The following is a 21069-nucleotide window of genomic DNA, read 5'->3' as shown; positions in this document are numbered from 1 at the left end:
AAGTTAGTTAAGTGAAAAAATTTAATTTGGCGCTATTCCTCAAATCTACTGCAGTAGTAACTTTCCGCGTCAACAAGTGGGAGCACTGCAATCGCTTGCAAAATGGCTGACATCGATGTTCGTATTAGACAGCGTTCTATGATTGAATTCTTGAATGCAGATGGTAAAACGCCCGTTCGCATTCGTGAAAGACAGAAAAATGTGTACGGTGATACAACAGTGGATTTCATCACTGTAAGATGACGACCAACACCCTTTGGCTGACAAAAAGCGGAGCGGCAGGCCGTTGACTGCGGAGACTTGACGCAAAATTTAGCGAGTCAATGACATCATTCACGGTGACCGCAGGATAGCTACATATGAATTGTGTCGCATTCTCTGCCTCAGCAAAGGCAGTGTGATGACGATTTTTTAACAACTAGCATACTCAAAAGTTTGTGTTTTATACCACAATAAAATACATGCCCTTGATAACAGATGGACCAAAACTGTGGAATTGGACGGATATTATATTAAATAGTGACAAATTAATCGTCAATAGTGTCGTTTTCAACCTATGTAATTGCATTTTAAATTCTTGACAATTAAAAGGAGAAAAAAAATCGAGGCATTGGTTTTAGACCTATAATAGCAAAATACGACTTCATTGTTTAAAAATCTATCAAGTATTGTATTCTTTGTAGACTAATGTGAAGTAATAGCCACAGAAGAGTCAATAATTAGTTGAGTTCTTATCATTTACTTCAATATTTCAACTTTCAGACAATTTCCTTAATGTCGTAAATAACTTGCGCTGGAAAAATTGGAATCGGGTGGTGGTAGAGTGGAATTCGAACCTCAGACCTTTGATCCGTGAGTCCACAAAACTACAATGGTGCAACAATCCGATTCATCTTTATCATTTCTGTATACACACCTAATGGTGCACAGAACACAGCATTGGAATACCAGATGAAGCATACCTTGAACCTGTTAAATGCAGGTAAGTTGATCGCTTTACGCTTTAAGTGGCGGTCCTGGGACAGTGAAATTTTGTGAAAAACTTTTGAAACACATAAATATCTCATTTCGGTCCCCCAGGATTCGACTCAAACCCGGAGAAGTAAACACGTCTGTCAGTTTTTTTTTGCTTTGTACTATTGTTTGGCATTATTTTCGAGTAACAAAATCAATATTATCGTTCATAGTTAAATGTCTAAATCAGAAATTGTTGAAGGATGATAAAGAACATCAGAGACTGATTGTTACCAGGGCTTTGTAGCAAGGCCACTAGGACTCTTAAAGAAGTTTATGGTGAAGTGCTAACAGCAGGTAGATGTCAATTTTGGTTTCAACGGTTTGAATCGGGCATTTTTTATTTCTTTTCATTCACTTTACGTACCTAATACTGCATAAGCCACAGCATTGAAACACCAATCACAGCGTATCTTGATCATTTTTTTGTTACACGAAGAAAAGAGGATGGTCAGTCTAACGCTTCAGGTGCCAGTCCAAGGACTATAAAATATTCTAGTGGAAAAACACCTTTTAAATAAATATTTCATGTCAACTCTGTCGGGAATCGATCCCGAGACCTTTTGAATGGTAAGCAAACGCGCCGACCACGAGGCCGACGATCAGGTAATAGAAATGTAAAACGACCCTTAAAATTTGTGTATCAACGACAGATGTGTGAAAAATGCGACACTGACCTGTTCTTTGGCTTTATTTTCCAGGTTTGGGAAACTAAAATTTACATAAATAACTAACCCATGTATGAACGGGTATATTTTTGTACTATCGAGTTGTAAAATTTATGTAACACTTGTCAAAAACAAAAATTAAACCGCTCTCATATGAAATTGAAGAATGTCGTTATTTTCCGATGACGACTCATTAAAATCCCTGGTCAAGTTAGATCTTCAATTGGCCATGGGGGAATTATCCCAACTCAAATCCCCATGAATTACAACGCATCGAAAAAAATAAGAATTTGGCTGAAAATGCGCGATTCTTTTATGGACCTCGTTTTACATAATAGGGAAATATTACATACTGAGACTACTAAAAACATATAAAATGGATTTATAAAAATGAATCGTACTTTTAAAATGAAATTGTAAAAAAAATGTATTTTTAAAAACATGTTTGGCCTCGACAAGTGTGACGTCAAGATTCGTGACGATGTTCTATTTAAATTTTAACAGTCACAAACAAAGCTCGAAATTCAACCAAATCGTGACGTATTAGGAGCGTGGCCAATGCAATTACCGTTTTCACGGGAATTTAAAATTATACATTTTAAAATATTTTTTGTGCTACTTCTTCTTCTTCTTGCGGTGCCTTATCAGGTCCCCCCGACATTGGCAATCACTACAGCGCAAGCATCTCGGTCCTGCGCCACGATGCCCTCGCCATAGTGATTCCTGGGAAAAGATATGCTACTTATAAGTCCAAAAAAAAAATTTTTTACCCGGCATAGACGTTAAATAATTTAAAATTGTAAAAAAAGTGATATTTCCCTCTTCAGTAGTAAATAAATTATTGAATGAGGTTTTCTAATGTTTTAAATTAGTTAATAAAAATGTGATTAAAATAAAAATATTTTTTCTTTGAATATGGCGGAAGAGAAGCTCACAATTGAGTTAAGTCACAAAGCTTTAAGCTTCTGTGAAATCCACTTAGTAGATTCACCATTACATTACACCTTTATCGAGGGTTGAATATTTCCAGAATTTTCCAGGATATTCGGGAAAACAGACAGAAGGAACATAATTTAAAATTCATATATGGAAATGAGGCAAGCATAATAAATACAAGTACCAAAAATGTTAAATATTAAAAATAGAAACTCTTCTAGAAACATAAAAAATATTTGGCATTCATTACAAAAGATGGGACAAGACATAGAACTAATGATATAAACAGGAGGAAATGCAATATTTAAAATACACATACGCTTACTATATATCCTGATCTTTTAATGTTTTAATTACTTCAATTTTTTTTTTTTTAATTAAACGACCCGATGACACCGATGCTTGATTGTTGTCAATTGATATATTTTATTGGTTTGCGAGCACCTGGTAGAGTCACCCGACGTAATACACTATTCTACTGCGGTCAATCATCGACTAATTTAGCGTGAATTCACCAGTAGTATGGACGCATGTATTTACGAACCAATATGCTAGGAACATAAGATGTATGTAACACAAGCCTTATAAATAAAAAAAATAAATTCATGTTATATTATATTAAATAAAGATATCATAAACTTACCTTTTTAAAACTTTTCATCTGTATTTTTTAAAATTACATATCTTTAAATTTTATTTTCTCATTTTTAACTTTTTATATTTTGTATTTTATACGTTTTCTTTATATTTTTCATTATTTCTTTATATTTTTCTATACCAGCTATATTTCTTAATACTGTGCCTTCTTTTATTTCTTCATACTGTATATATTTTTTAAAATTTTATTTTGTTTATATACATAGGGACGAGGTTGTTAATCTTCTTAAAGTTCGAGATTAGCGGAAATTGACTCATCTCTTTTCCTTCCATACTTTTAATTGCGTTTTATGTATCTTGATGTATTTATGTTTTTTCACTACGTATTGTTGTATTATTTAATTAGGTATTCACTGTTTTTTGGCATATTATTTATTACTCTTATTTCTTACTACAGTACAGAGTGAGTTTCTAGATTCCATATCTAAATTATTATCATTTTAATTATGTGTTTGTATTTTTTTTCCCATTGATTTTAATGGTAGTATTTTAATTTTGGCGGCCTTCGTTGCGTAGTGGTCAAGACGCTTGACTTACAAACGGAAGGTTCCGGGTTCGATTCCCGGTGAGAACACAAAAATTAAATGTGATTTTTCTCAAGCCTTGGTGTTTTTACAGTAATTAAGCCTCCTGGTCTGTTGTGGTGCAAAAAAAATACAAATTAAATATTTAATTTTGTACTCATTGTTATTTGGCATATTATTATTTTCTTTAATTTCTTATTTTGTAAACCATATTTATATAAATTTTTGTATCATTTTCCATTGATTTCGATATATTTATTATTTTGTCTATTTGATGACGTATGTAACTTAATTTGTATAATTTATATCTTAATATTTATAGTTGTTTTTTTTTTGTTATTATTTTTTGTTTTATTTTTTTATTTTTCTTAATTGAAATAACAGAATACTGTTGCATCACATGTTAAAAGCATTTAATTTATTTTACTATGTATTTTTCAATCATTATGGTTTAACACAATGCATACAACGCTTTCCGTAAATAGCATCCACCCTTAAAACATTCAACTCTCTGAAAAGTTCGGAAGTTAAGAGAAAGGATTCAAAACATGGTATTATTTTAATAATTCGTTTTTGTAAAATATTTAGGTGTCTTAGATGAGTGTTGAAAGCCCCTCCTCATCCAACTATTGCATATTAAATAATTGACTGTACTAGAGCATAATAAACCATCGATAAAATACCTCTAAGCTTTAAAAATATGTGGAGAAATTTTCTTAGTCTTTTGCAAGTTGAATCTATTTATTATCTCCATTTTACATTTTGATCAATTATTATTCCCTATATCTAGATTTTACGTTCAGAGTAACACATTAATCAATCAGCAATCTCAGCTATATTTAAAATACATCTACCAAATCCCAAAAGGAACACTCCCACACTACCAGAAGTCAAACTAAAGAATGGGTCATGGGGTCTACCACAAACTCTGAATTCGGGCAAAGAAATTTCAGGTTTCTCGGCCCCAAAATATTCAATATGTTACCCAAACATTACAAAGCTATGACCCGAGTTCAATTAAATAAATTTGAAATAAAATGGTTACTGGTAGAGAAAAATCGGAAAACTTACTCAAAAACATTCTACAATAATAAATGGTATATATATTGTATAACTATATAATAAATTAACTAGTAGGTAGTCGTGTTATTGTTTATTTTCGAAATTTTCGATTTACTTTGTTTTATTTTTTATCTTGTTTTGATTAAATTTATGATCACACACCATTACATATATATATATGTTTATAATTTTTTTACTATATTTCAAATATATTTAAGTAAATGGCTGTTCTTTAATTTTATTTGTATTATTTTACTCTATTTTCCTACTTTAAAAAAAAATATTTCTTTAAACTATTTTTATGTGGTTTTGTTTAGTTTTCTTCTTCTTAGTAATATTTTTCAAAGCATCAAAAACAAAATTATGTATGCTCATTATTTTATACGTATACAGTATTATGTCTGTACTCTTTTTATTTGATTATTAATTAAAACTAATGTCTGAGCACCCGACGACAAACTATTATTGAATAGTTTGTCGGGACAAAATATATTTTAATACTTTGTTTTCTTTATAATGTAATTGTAATGTGTATATTTTATTTAATACTCTATGAAAAAAAAATGCACAAAAATGTCTGCCTTTAAACAGGTTGCACCTAGTTAGACAGACTAGACATAATCCAGAGAAATCTATTACATAAATATGTATAAAGTATATGTGTATAAAGAATTTGTAAATTTTGTTAATAAACCATTATTATTATTATTATTATTATTATCTAGTAAGTAAAATCGGTTTTAAAAATCTTTTTCTTAAATTAAATTAAAGTTTAGTGTGTAATATTTTTTTTTTAATGGGGAAACCAAACAATTTAAAACAGTGTCAAAAAAATAGTTTGTTTATTATTTTTTATATATTTCGTTATCAAAAAAGAATTGATTTACTTGTATTTAATTTTTAATTTTGTTGATATATCTAAGATTTTTTTATATTTTATGTAAATATTATTATATTGTGTTACTAAAATGTTTAAAGAGAGAAATCCCTTCAAAAATACTGCTTTTGCAGTTTGGCGGGAATTAAAAAAAATGTTTAGAAGAATGCTTATGTGAAAAAAAATTCAATAAAAAAATATTTAAAATAAGTCGATAACTTGTCTATTTGTCTATTTGATAAACGCATCACCGAAAACTATTTAAAATTCAGAATACCATAGAAGATAAGGTGAAATGTTTACGGGGGTCAAGTCGGTTGCATGCGGAGACGGGGTTGAGACAGTTTAATACGATAAGATATACTCATTATGCTGGCGAGGTCAAAATAAAGCTGGGGAATTCCAATATGGCCGTTGGAAGTTTTGGAACCTGGCCAACTTTGGTAAAGGCATGTTTCAGAACTATAATAAATTAAGGGTTATGGCCGAGCTTTACCCTTCGTAACATAACAGGTTTGATATTTACAAGAAATCAAGGTAGAAACTCCATTTCTTGCAAGTTGTACAAATTGCCTTAAAGAAAACAAATTGAAATTCCCATAAATATCACCTTTATTTGTGGATGTTTGAAGCACTTGATGTGCCATGACTGCAAGTCATTTTTACATAGGAAAAACATCACCTACTTTAAAACTAGAGTTAAAGAACATACGAGATGTCTTAAAAACGATAATTTTTCTGAGTTGGCAGACCATATCCTAACAAATAGTCACTCATTCAACTTTGAAGATGGCGTCGAAATTCTACATATAAACAAAAAAGGATACGCAATTAATTATTTTGAAATATTGGAGATTAGAAAGGCTGTAAATAAAATTTTTAATATTATTAAAAATACACAAGCCCCCTCTCTTCTCTACCCCCGTAGCCACGCCCACTCTACCTTCACTGTGAAAAATTTATATATGTTATGTTAGTTTGTAATTAACCCTGAAGAAGGCATAATATTGCCGAAACTAGTTGGTTGTCAATTTTTTAAAAATATAAGTGGTACATAAAAACAAAGTGATTTTATTTTATTTTAATATATTAAATAAATAATACCGATTACATCGCGGCATTATTAAAAGTAATTTGTAACATAACTTTACAACATGTATCGTCTTTTTTGGGATCCCGTGAAGTTTGTACTCGTTTCGGCGTTTTGGCTACCATTGCAGTCATCTTCAGGAGACACTATGTGGCTTAAAGATGACTTCTGTAACGGTGGCCGAAGCGTCGGAACGAATCTACCTCCCACGGGATAACCCAAAAAAGACGATGCATGTTGATAACTTCTTCTTTTTTCTTGCAAGTCGTTTCCTCCATGCTGAGGATCGTGACCACCATAAACACTTCTGATTAGTCTGTTCCACTCCAGTCTGTCCTCAGCCCGACGAACCGACACATCAAATTTTAGCCCCGTAGCCTCCTTTATTTGGTCAGTCTATCTACACGAGATTCTACCCCAGCTTCTCGTACCTTCGACTCGGGCAGACATTATTGCCTTTTTTAGATTGTCTGGCTCACGTCTAGCAATATGTTCAAAGAATGACAGTATCCTCCTCAGACACACCACTGACAGACAAGTTGTAATATGGAGATCTTCCAGTATCGATACATTCGTCCTTCTGGCTGTCCAAGGCAGACGCAGCAGCCTTCTCCAACACCACATCTCAAATGCATTAATCCTCTTCCTCTTCATTATCTACGTTTCAGCCCCATATAGGAAAGTGAAAAATACCAGGTCTTCCATCAACCGCTTTTTTGTGTTTATTGAAATACATCGATCTCGCCAAATCTTCTCAAAACGGTTCGTTGCTTCTTTGGCCATTTGAATCCTGCGACCAATCGCAGATGTGCAACTGCCGTTGTTGGAAATAAGCGAGCCGAGGTACACAAAGTCATCCATCAGCTCAAGGTCTTGCAACTGCCTTGTCTTTAGGAGACTACCAGCTCTGTCTACAATCATTAGCTTTATCTTATTTTAGATTTATTTTCGTTATTTGTGTTAATAACAGTAACTACGAAAATTTACGCACCAACAATAAAATAAAGAAAGCGACAATTTTAGGTTAGTATCTTCACTGATGTGAAAGATGTCGATCTCCGAAGTGATTATGTTCAGTCGCATGACTGCTGTTTCTATCGGCATGACCAGAGGCGCGTAGTCTTTGCTGTTGAAGATTGATATTCTCCAAAAAGGCTATGTTCTCAATATCACCTCTTATCAGCCTGAAAAATGGGTCAGTGTGAACCCATTCCTTCGAAGTAAAAATATGTTGGTCCCCAATATGCCCACGCAAAATGCAATGGGACACAGCCATGAATAGCTACCATACTCCCTCTTGTAGAGACACCTCAGATTTTTTTTCTGAACGTTCTCCAACATGATGCATTATCAAGCCTGCTCTGGATCAACAAATGGTCACTTTAACCAGCCGATGATAGTTCATAACCCCTAAAAATGCCCAGACTACCCAGTTCCCTTCTCGAAAATATTTTCCCTATCTCTTGCAATAACTTTTATATATTATTGCCGAGTATAAAATCCATATTCGTAATGTAAATTAATTTTTAAATATTTTCTGCAAATACGCATCACCAGTAGATTAATTTTATAATCTGAATGAGCAATAAGAAATTTTGTTCACCTTAAATTTTATTGATGTTCTAATTAAAAAGTTTTTCCGAATCTAATTGATCTTAATTAACATTGAAACTGTCAAAGGGGAAAAGTTTTCAGGAACGCCGGAGCTATTCTAAACATTTCAATTAGATGAATCTCACCCCCATAAATAAAGGTTTCAGCTCTTTAACTTCACAAACATCAACAGATGAAAGAGTTGAAGGAATATAGATGTTCAAATATAGGCCGAATGGTGAATGTTACACAGACGTAATATTGTACACATAAAAAATAATGAACATATATTTATTATATTTTTGATGCTTTGAAAAAATAAAAAATTACGATGATTTTGTCTGATCAACTTTTGGACCACTAGTAAACAAAGAACACAACAAAAAATAACAACAAAATATTCCTCTAACGTGAATTACTACGTACCAAAAAGTAAAACCAAAGGAGGCATTTCTCTGTGGTAGGTCCGAGGATTTTTAATTTACTGGATCAGGTGACAAAGGAGTCTGAGTCATTTTCAAAATTAAATTATGGTTTGAATAATTCCATTGCTTGAACGGGAATGGATTATTGCGATAGAATGTGGAATAACTGGTGAGCGACCAATATGTATTTAAAAATGTAAGAATTGTCAGATTTGTATAACGTTTAAAAACTGGAAAAATGGTTTAATTTGATTGCATGTAATTGATCTACTTTACAGAATTTTTTTAAAAAACAATTTAAAACATTAGGCATCAAAACATCATTTTAGAATGATGATATTGTTATCCTATTTTTAATTAATTTTTCCTTTAATACAATCCATTCCCAGAACAATAAAATTAGAAAATTTTCATCTCAAATCATAACAAAGTCGAATATAACTCCGACAGCAAAATGAAAACTTATCAGAATTTCAGGAATCGCGCAAGGTCTGAAATTAATGCTAAGATTTTATCATTTTAGGGTTTCAGGCGAAATTTTCAGTAATGTAATGAATAATGAAAAAGGTTCATTTATTGTACGAACTTCAGAATTTAAGCTAAACCTTTTGGTACCTGAATAAATATCCCGGTGGATGTAAATATATGATAATGTTAATTTATAAATTAGTATACAGTTTAGTAATAAATAAAAAGAGAGTTCGGGGTTTTTAAAAAAAACCATTATTAGTAAATAGACTATTAAACTAAGCCAATTTTGAAAAAATCTGTTCATCGTATTATCAGCGCTATGATTTTTTTACTTTTGTATTTTTGCATTCCTATTAATATATTTTTTTAATGGGATAAACATAATACCAAGTTATGTAAAAGATTAAGGACAGTTATAGGCAGCATGTTTAGAATAAAATATTTTGTTCCAATAAAAACATTAAGACTTTATTTTTATATCTAAGAATTGCTACATGTGTCCAGTCAAAAAACTTTAAACACTAGAAACTATGACAAAAGCAGTAGGCGGACACATCTTTTGGTAAGAAACAAATCTATCAGTTTTGAACTGTGAGTTGTCAAAAGGTAATAGTGCGTCTTCCCGTTATTGTTCTGAGATTGATAGTGTTTTTATAAGTAAAGGTGTGGTAAGTGTTTTATTTGATGCTATTTCTTATGCAATTCTTTGAATATATACATATTTTAATTTAAGAATAATATTAATTATAATTGTAATACTCGTATTTCAATAAAAAAGTACTTTGTAAAGTTGCTTTGATCCTAATTTGTAGATAAAATGTAAGATAAATGATAACTTTTCAATGTAATACGGTGCCAGGTCAAACTAAAAACTAGCTTTTCTGTATAATACCTTCCAGAGAAAAAATAGAGAGGTATTTAGGAAGACGTTATTTTAAAACAAATCCGCCGCTTTTAAATTCTGGTAGGTATGTGTGAAAATAAATCTTAAATTCGTGTATATTTGAATGAACACCCGGTTTGAAAGGGTTAAGAGAAGTTTGTTAGGTTATTCCAATAATTCGGTTGAATAGTAACTTCCAAAATTAAATATTTAACAAAGGTAATTTCAAAATCTCATTTGAATTATTATTTACAATGATATTGTTAAATAAATCAGATTTACGATAATAAATCATTTAATTTTAAAAAAGCAATAGTAACTATGAATTTATTTTATTTTGTGTACGCCCCGTGGACTAATGGCCTGCGCGTTTGCCTTCCATGTAAAAAGTCTCGGGCCGATGCCCGACATGGTTGACACGAAACATTCATTTGGTAAGGTGCTTCTATATTTGCATACTCCCAGGACTGGCATCTGAAACGTAAGACTGATCATCTAACTTCCACGCAACAAGAAATGATCAAGATATGTTGCGTTTGGTGTACCTACACAGTGCCCTATTTACCATTATGTGCTAAAAGGGAAATGATGATAATGTTGAGTTGAGTTTTTCATGATTTTTTTTTTTTAATAAAAGAAATATTTGCGTTCTTATAATTTACCCAAATATTTAATTTTGGGGGGGCATTTTCAACGAGTTGTAAATAACTCACTATTAGAAAATGGAATCAAGTGGAATAGAGTAGGATTCGAACCACAGACCTTTGGTCCCTGAGTCCGAGACGCTTGCCACAGGACCACAACCCGATTATTATGTTTTAATGCATCTATTTCAATGTAAACTATTTAAATATAGACAATATTTTGAGTTTGTCCAAATTTTTGTAGACAAGGATTGGATTCAACTCCCTGGGGAGCTGTTTATATTAACATTTTACAACAGAGATGAAGAAAATTTAAGAGAAGGTAATATAGAAGTCTAGGCATCTACAGGGCTTTTGACCTGTCAATGGCTAGTTTAAGGGGCCACTTTACACACTGTGTAACATTCACCATTCTGCCTATATTTGAACATCTATATTCCTTCAATTCTTTCATATGTTGATAATATTATGAAAAAAAGAAAATACGAAAAAAAATATTTTTTCAGGCGTTGCCTAGTATGTAGGTGAAATAATTCAATTAGATGAATCTCACCCGCATAAATAAAGGTTTCAGCTCTTTAACTTCACAAACATCAACCTTTATTTTTCAACAGTGTGATTTTGAAAGAACGGCGTTTTAAAATGGGGAATTCGTATTATTTTCGTGCTTTTTATCAGACTACCTTAATCGGAAGACTAGTTTTTACTATGAACCCAGATGAACACTTTACTAGATATAGAACCCTTGTCCATCGTATCAACCCTTGACATTTACATGACGAGCAATCGAAAGGGTCAAGTGCTTTCAATATTTTACGTCACAGTTAATCGCAGAAAAATAAAGGATTTTCTTTCTTAAAAAACGTTCTGTAGCTCACCTCTTTGTTAAGAGAGTGAAAAATTTAAGTGGTTCCTCAGATTAAATTCGATTTATAAATTATTTCTCATGTACGAAACGTTATTCCAAAAAATAATTATGTCCTAATGTTTATAGATGTCAACATTGCCTAGTGGGTGGAATAATTCAGAAAGATAAATCTCACCTACATGAGGGTTTCAGCTTTTTTGTGTACTTCCCAAAAGTCATCAGATTGAAGAATTGAAGAAAATGGATGTTCAAACATTAGCAGAATTGTGAATTTTATACCGTGTGAAAAAGTGGTTACTCAAACAAGCCAACGATGGGTCATTAGCTTTGTAAATGAGTTCCAGAGACGGCCGAATTCTACAATGACTGAAACTGAACTCGCCATAGCAAATTCGCGTACAGAGGAGGTCATTTGCTAATTATTGGACCTTACTTTACTAAGCTAAAGTTTTATAGTTCAGGAGATATGTCATTTTTTGTACTTTATTGAGATTTTTCCAAAAATTTGACCTTCAAGCATTCAGAACTTTATTTTTTTGTTCTTATTTTAGTATTTTTTTATTATTTGTTGGTAATCATAAACCAGGTTAAAAAAATAAGATAAAACGCTTTAAAAAAAAAGGTGACGTACTAGAGAACTAATTTAGAGTAGAATAAATAATTGAAACGCCGTAGTTTATTGCAGGTTAAATTCCATCGTCAAGTTTTTTTTTCGGTATTTTTTTTAAAAGCGTAATATTTTATTTTCAACCCTAGTTTAGGGTAAGTTCCGACGTATTTTAATCATAAACGTTTATGACTACCAACAAATAGTAAAAAAAATACCAAAATAATAAAAAAACATAAAGTTCTGAATGATGGAAGGTCGAATTTCGATTCTCCCAAACTATAAAACTTTAGGTAGGGAAAGTGAGATCCAATAATTAGCAAATTACCTCCTCTATGTGCGAATTTGCTATGGCGGGTTTAGTTTCAGTCACCTGTATATAAACATACTGAGTGAAGAAAAGTAGAAAGTTATTTTATTTAAAAAATATGTTTTCTCACTAAGAAACAAACGGTTTCCAAAAATACTAATATCTAGTAAAGTGTAATTACTTATTTAAAAGGACGTAACATATGTACATATAAACTATATGAAAACGGAACAATATTGTAAATCCAGAAATCTTATAAAAAAGATAAAAATTTCTTAATTAGGTAAATGATATTTATGACAAAAATAACTTTAAAAAAGACAATTATTTACTGCCTTAGAACGGAAAAGCTATCCCAAGTTACGCAGTTTAGATGACTCACCAACAAAAAAAATATGTATGTATACTTTTACTATTCAATTAACTTAATAATAATTTAATGTAAATTTCTGTAATAAATATGTAACAATTAAATAATAATAAAAAAACGGCGTTTCTTTATTCATTTCAAAATGTTTGCTATCATATAAAAAAGAAAGGACGTAATATTCCTTATTATAAAATGATGCCATCATAATTAAAAGTGCGTAACTTTCTTTATAACAAAATTCATAAAAAAGCGCGAAAAACCTTTATTATGATTTTTTTTTTAATCCGTAATTACTAGTATTATTTTTTTTCTGTTACAAACCAAATACAAAACACTTGTGTATGGAAAAAATGTACAATATATTTCAATATCTGAAAACAGTGTAAAATATAGATGTAATAAAATAAATTATAAACATTTAACCAGAAAACCTTGAAATATTTTATTAAAAGTTTTTGAGCGACAGAAGCTATGTTTCAAAGTACTGTGTCCCTTTGTTATAAGGTTATTAGCCCCATTGGCAGTACAACATAGTTAATACGTAATTACGGTTTGGAAAAGAAATACATGAAAACTATTGATTTAAATTTGTTTATGAAATAAATGTACATTTCTATAAACATATGTTTTACCACAAAGATAAAAAACATTTTTGTGAAGGATATGGAAGCCTAGGCATTTACAAGGCTTATGTCCTGTCATTGGCTTGTTTAAGTTGTTACCTATACAAATTTGGAAAAATTCGAAATATTGTAGCGACATTTCTATGTTCGCTGGCTAACGAACAAATGAAAAAGGTAAATAGTTGTGCACAGTAACTGTGCGAATTGGCAAAAAACAACAAGATTATATCTCGTTCCACGCTGAATCATATCTGTACCTTGGATAAACCACGGAAGTCACATTAAACGAAATGTTCAGGAAACAAGATTTTGTGATATTTCCAAAACACTTATGAACTACTTTTGCACCAAATGAGATAAAAGGCCTCCGTGGCGTAGTGGTCAAGACGCTTGATTCACGCACGGAAGGTTCCGGGTTCGATTCCCGGTGAGAACGCAAAAATTAAAATGTGATTTTTCTCAAGCCTGGGTGCTCTGTGATGTAATTCACCACTGGAATTAGGCCTCCTGGCCTGTTGTGGTGCAAAAAAATAAATGTAAAAAAATGTAAAAAATAATTTAACCTACAAAGAACTTTGGAATTTGGTAAGGTATTCAAAATAAAACACTTTTATTTGATTTAATTCCACTTTCATTATATTTTAATACGAGTGACGCGTTTCGTCTTGTAAGGGCATTATCAAACTGACTTAAATATTGACAAATTATCTAGTTTGATAATGTCCTAACAAGACAAAACGCGTCACATATATTTTTCAAAAAAAGTTGAATTAAATCTAATTAAAGTGTTTAATTTTGGATACCTTACCAAATTTCACTATGGAATTCTGCAAATAATCTACATACACAAGAAATACTATAAAGAACTTTCAATGAATTATAATGATTTTCTGAGATAATAATACTACTTATTGAAATGGTGTATCTGGGACAAGTCGATGTTTTTTGCATTAAAACAAAGTTGACTTCAGATTTATTTTATTTATTTATTTTTCTTTTCTTTGACGCCCATGGGGCTTTTACATTATACATACTATATAATAAGAAAAAGTGACACATTAAACATAATTATCATTTTTTCAAATATAAAAATTTAAAAAATATATTTTTAAAATTTAAAAATAAAGTTACATAGTTAACATAATACACTATTAAGACATAATGCATACATTATATTATCAAAGAGAGTTGCTAAATCATACAGTCTCAAAAGATTCCTCTCTAGCAAGCCTGTTTCAACCGGTTAATATCAAATAAAGGCGTCACACGGTCACCAGGAGATAACAGACAGATCTCTCATAATATGGACTCCAGAAATCAATTCAGAACACATAATATTAGAGTTTTAATGGTAATTAAAACTCTTATTATGTTTCTATTGATTTCTGGAGTCCAGGTAACACCTACCTGGTGCATTATGAGCTTTATGAAAAAACAAAATCCATGGATGATCGGGATACCAAATTGGCGGAAACGGACAGAGCGACCATAGATTAAGACATTAACCCAGGAATAGACGATACGAAACCACAGACAACGGGAAAGAAAATGAACGCTTCTCTCAAGAACTTCTTGTTCTTGTAACATAAATTGGAAAAAATAACCACAAAGACTTCAGCGTCTGAGCGTGGGCCATTCCTTTTTTAAATATTAAAAAATATGACTATGAAAAGAAAAGAAATGAAAAAGAAAAGAAAAACCAAACTAACATATGCTGATATTACGAAAACATGATTTATTTGTAGTATGCATTTATTTTTAATTTTAATTATTTTTTTAAAGAATGTGTCTATCTGTTCCTTCCATGGTAATTCAAGACCTTAATCCTACTTAAAACTGTACCAGTGATTTAATATTTTGTAGTTCCTTAGTTAAAAGATTGAAGGATCTTGGACCAACATGTAAGGAGTGCCTCTGTGCAAACTTAGTTCTGCATCCTGGAACTGACAGTACGCTATCGGATCTGTTACTAATACGATTTAAATTATTACTTTACATTTCCCTATTCAAGTAAAATAATTCAGCCAGATGAATCTCACCCCATCTACAAAGGTTTCAGCTCATTAACTTCACAAAAATCAACAGATGGAGGAGTTGAGAAAATGGAGATATTTAATAACAATAACCTGCATAGAACGGGAAGGCGGCTACGTGGAAAAATAAGTTACATATATACAAACGATGCACTGTATTTTTTATTTTTTTTATACATAAATTAAATACTCTTACTTTCTGGATATGCCTTGTATAATAAGTATATATAAATGTTATATCAACATTTCCTTGAATTATTTTATTTTTATTGCGTAGATTAATTATTAAAATGAATTAAAGAATTTGTTAACAAGTTTCATGTACAAGATTTTGCTACACCATGTCTTAATAAATAACTTATCTTTATTATATTTTTGATTTGTATTTAATTAATTAATTTTGAATATGAAATTTGTATAATAATGTGTGTCGTAATATTGATTCTGCATATTGATTTGTATATAAGAGGCCCAACTCAACCCGGAATTTTCTAGCAAATCGAGACATGAAGACAATAATAATTGTGCACCAATAAAATTGTGTATTAAGTGTACAAATAAATAATATGTTAACAAATTTTTTTTTTTTTTTTTGACAGAACAGTGAATTTTGCACAATGCGGAAAGTGGCCACTTAAACTAGCCAATGACAGATCATAAGCCCTGTAAATGCCTCGAATTCCGTATTCCCTTCTCTAAAATGTTTTCCCTCTATATATATCGAAATCGAAATTCCACCTGTATTAAATAAGATTTTTCCACCCACGATTTGATACAAATACACGAGTGAAGACGTATTTTCCGAATAGGCTTTCTTGGCAACTTGTATTCTGTACAATGCTCGACGCTTCAATATCCGCTTTACTTGGGTACAACTTATTCGGAAGACATCAACCCCAGAGGCGGGTGGGTTTTTATTCATAGGAAAAAGGTTAAACATCATCATCATCAGTGCAAAGAGCACTACATAGGTGGATTTAATTCGTATAATGTTAAGTCACGAGAACTTTTTAATTTTTTAAATTAAAAATGAAATTTTATTGTTCTTAGAATTGACTAAAATATTTCAATTTTGGGGTACGTTTTAAACGAGCTGTAGATAACTCAAACAAACAAACAAACCATCACGCCGTTTCCCCGAAGGGGTAGGTAGAGAGGATACAACGCCATAACACTCTATCTTGGCATACAGACCTCGCTTCCTCTACATTCATACATCTTCTCATGCACGCACGCCGATTATTCCTACTTTTGACATGTCCATCTTCAAGTATTTGATGGACTTGATCGTGCCATGTCTTTCTCGGTCTTCCTCGTTTTCTGCATCCATCAACATTTGCATCGTAGATCCTTTTAGCCGTTCTTTCGCTGTCCATTCGCTCTACATGCCCAAACCAACGCAGCACCCCTTTCTTGATTCTGTCAATAATGCTCTATCTAATAAAATCTCTCCTTTATGAAATATAAAAGATTCCTTTTAGACAGTTCACCTGTTTAATTATACGATGCCAGTAATTATTTACTCGTATGTACTCGCAGGTTCAATATTTTATTTTGTACCTTTTACATTGTTTTTATATTACTTTTTTCTTTTCTTATTTTTTATTTAAATTATCTTATTTCTATTTACTTTATTTTTATTTTATTTGCAACTTCTAAGTGCCTAACATTTCTGAATTGTTAAATTGCTTTTATTTTGATGGCGATAGTGTATTGATAGTTTTCACAATTTTCGTTTATATATATTCTTATTTTCCGTATACAATATATATAAAAACTGTTGTTTTGTTCACGAATAAAAATAAATAAGTAAATAATTGTCTTACATACTTAACTATTACTTAAGTATGGTGTGAGCATGAGTGTCCTACACTAATATACAAAGAAATTGTCAATATTTCTGTACATAGTGTTTGTTTACCCAATAAAATGACATAAAATAATAATAGAAAAGTTTTGTTGACACAATTCTCATTTTCTTTACTATCTCTTGTGCTATCTATATTGTACTGTTCTACGCTTTCACAGTCAACAAACTTACGTTTCCCCTTTATTACAAACTCAGGGCGCTATCAATAATAATTTCAACCGATTCTGACAGTTTTACGAACCGAACGCTATTGACGGATCGGAAAATATTATATCAGATAAACCTGCATTAATAATCAAGAGACCAAAATAAGTTCAAACAACAAGCAAGCTCAGCGCTTTTGTTTTGTTTGTTAATATGTAAATCATCAAACTGCCAAAAAAATGTATCTCGTGTTATCATCGCCATGATTTTCCGATTTTTGTCATTTTGATATTACTCCGCCCGTGACTTCACGAGTTGTTGTCGGTGAGTTGCCTTCTTCTCCTTGCCAATGTCCCAGTTCATCCAGGTTCGGGCCTCCTAGAACGCAAGCGCCAAGATCTTTTGTCCTGGGTTGTCACAATGGGATCATTTAATACTGCCAATTCATTCTCAATAGAAGACCAACGTGTTGCTGGGAGTCTGCCTCTTCCTTTAGTTTTAGCAGGGATGTTGAGCGCTCTTCTAACTGAATAGTCCTCATCTCTACGCATGGCGTAACCATACCATCTTACCCGGCTTTCTTTCAAGTTTTCAGATATCGGTGTCACTTTCAACGACCCTATGATATTCTCATTGCAGATCCTGTTTATCCGTGTTACATCACCTACCCAGCGAAACATTTTCATTTCAATTGTATGCAGCTGTTGTTCGTGCTTTTCGGATATAGTTAAGCATTTTGCACCGTACAACATTGCAAATCTTACCATTGTTTTATATACTTTGCTTTTGGTTTTACTGGGCATCCTTTATTGCAGAGTACGCCAGAAAGAGATCTCCTTTTCAAACATGCTGTATTGGTACATTGATAAACTACACTAGTCGTTAACATAGACCCAAGGTATTTGAAGTCACCTAAGATAGCATTGTGTTGTTATCAATAAGTATATCACAGCTTACGTCTTTCGTCACAAAGTCACACTCCATGTGTTCCGTTTTTGTACGACTTACTCTCAGTCCGTGCTATTCCAGCTCTTTCCCCTGCGTGTTGAAGGTCTCTTGTAGTTCTAAAGCTTTCTTATCTACGAGTACATTATCATCAGCGCACAGTAAGTACCATGGTATGGGTTGTTGTAATGTCCTTGTGATGTTAAAATTAATAAACTCAATGCTGGTCCTTGTTGAACACCCACATTTTTGTGAAATGGATCACTAGTGCCTGCTACCCCTTCACTCTAGTGCTAATGTCATCGTTCATATCCTCTATAAATATTACGTAGGCTTCTGGTACATTGCGTACTTGTTGATCTTTCCATACAATGTTTCTGGGAACTCTATCGAAGGCCTTCAAGGTTAATAAAGACAATGTAAAGATTTTCCTAGCTAGCCCGATATGTTTCTATCGACACTCGAATAGCCGGATAGTTTCTGTTATTGATCTGCCAGTTGTAAACCAAAACTGGTTCTGTGTAATGTCCGTTATCCCCGATAACCTTAGTCCAACAACCCTTTCCCAAAGTTTTAGTACGTGAGATATTAGTGTGTGCTGCTATTTAAAAGTAGAATCCCGTAGCTGTCAAAATACATTAAATCTTGCAAAAAAGGCTAACCGAAAAGCGAAAATCTATCACAACACGTAACAACGCAATAATTGATTGATTACACTGGGCAACGAAAAAAACTCTTTTTTGTTGTCACAGAAAGAAAAATATGTGATTCTTGCAGAATTTTTTCTCCTAAATTCCAATATGATCAGTTTATCTGCATCACACAAGGTTTCCAAGGTACAGGCATTTATAATTTTAAACAATTTAATACTTTCTCCATTCTTAACTGCATGATATTCGAACACTTTACGTAGTAACTTTGACTAACATTTTTAAATGCTTGCCATGCAGCTTGCTGCATTCTCCAGTGGATTCAATAGTTCCTTAAACTTTTCATGATGAAAAGCATGATGCATTAGTAATCGTATTTGAGGACCCACAAATATGCTCTCTTTAATTTTCGAATCACTAATTTTAGGAAATTTCTGTTTGTCCGTGAGTTTGACGAAATTCTGTGGGGATGGAGAAATTCCTGACACATATTTGAAAACGGGATAAAAAAACTGCATTAAGTGCATCTTTTGTACTCGTGAGATAAAAATCATGCTGACCGGTGTTTTTGTTCAAAAGAACCTTTGACGACAATTTTTAATAAAATTAAACATTTTCTAAGAACTCTGCCGTTAAATGAGGAAGTTCAGTGCCATGGAAAATTGGACATAAAAAATGTTTTCTTACATGCAGTAAAAATTAAAGCATTTAATCGTACGACGAAGTTTCTCGAAAATGTTTGATCGATTTGAATAAAAATAGACTACTTTGAACGTCACTCAAATCAACCAATACAAGAGCGTTATGACAGATTTTTGGTTTCCGGGAAGTCAACTCATCAATCAGCTGAACTCTAAAAAGATAACTTTTTACGGCAAAATTACAGAACTTTCAAAAATCATGTGGATAATACGATACTTATATTTATTTATTTTTTAAATTTGGTTTAGTTTAATAGTCTGTTGAGAAAAAAACCGCTTAAATTCCTCATTCTCGTCTTTGGAAAAAAAAAAATATTTTGTATTTATAGTTAAATATTCATTTGAACATATTTTGTACAATAATGTTCGAACAATAAGGAGAAATCTCAACAAAATGTTCATACGAGGTTTTCCCACAGCATGAATTATGTAATACCTAAAAACCGTACGACTTTTGCTCGGAGACATCTCTCCTTTATCGCACCGAGAGTGTTTAATATTTCGGAAGAGCGTATTAAGCTGTCAAGGACAAAAACTATTTTCAAGAGAGAAGTTAAGAACTGGATTTTTCTTAGTAGGGGGGATTTAAGTAGGAACCTCCTTGATGATTTTCCGAATGTTTGAGTTCGCTGTTTACCATATTTGTGAGCTATATATTTATTTTTGAAATTATTTTTATGTTTCTAATCCAATATAATATTTGTGATGATCTGTCTGTGTCAACTAATTACTCGTCCTAACTAAACACAGAACTTTTAGTCCCATAGAGTTAGGACTTATGTCAATGTGTAATAAAGTACTTTTAAGTAAATAAATAAAGAACTCGAAAACATAATGGAGACAGATTAAAATAGTCTAGCTGACTGGATGAGATTAAATAAATTAAGTTTGAATGTTAAAAAAATATGTTATATGATTTTTGGGAACAAACAGGACTTAAATATCAATATTTATCTCGGAATAAGCTATATTAAAAATACCAATGTAACTAAATACTTGGGACTATTTATTGACTCCAAACTTTCATGGAGCTACCAATTTGAGCATGTAAAATCAAAATAGCACCCGTACTGGCGTATTGCATAGACTTCAAGGCTTGCTTCC

At 31.9% G+C, this 21069-nt stretch overlaps 1 protein-coding gene across 1 annotated transcript in view; it reads right to left on the bottom strand.

Annotated features, from left to right (window-relative positions):
* LOC148275801 (uncharacterized) overlaps positions 1–21069 on the bottom strand; it is a 71221-nt gene that overhangs the window by 44929 nt on the left and 5223 nt on the right. The window lies entirely within an intron of this gene.

The sequence above is a fragment of the Micrasema longulum genome, unplaced genomic scaffold, assembly GCF_059751315.1.
Source record: "Micrasema longulum isolate JH-2025_06_02 unplaced genomic scaffold, ASM5975131v1 h1tg001342l, whole genome shotgun sequence".
NCBI lineage: Eukaryota > Metazoa > Arthropoda > Insecta > Trichoptera > Brachycentridae > Micrasema > Micrasema longulum.
This window is presented reverse-complemented; position numbering and strand designations above follow the sequence as displayed.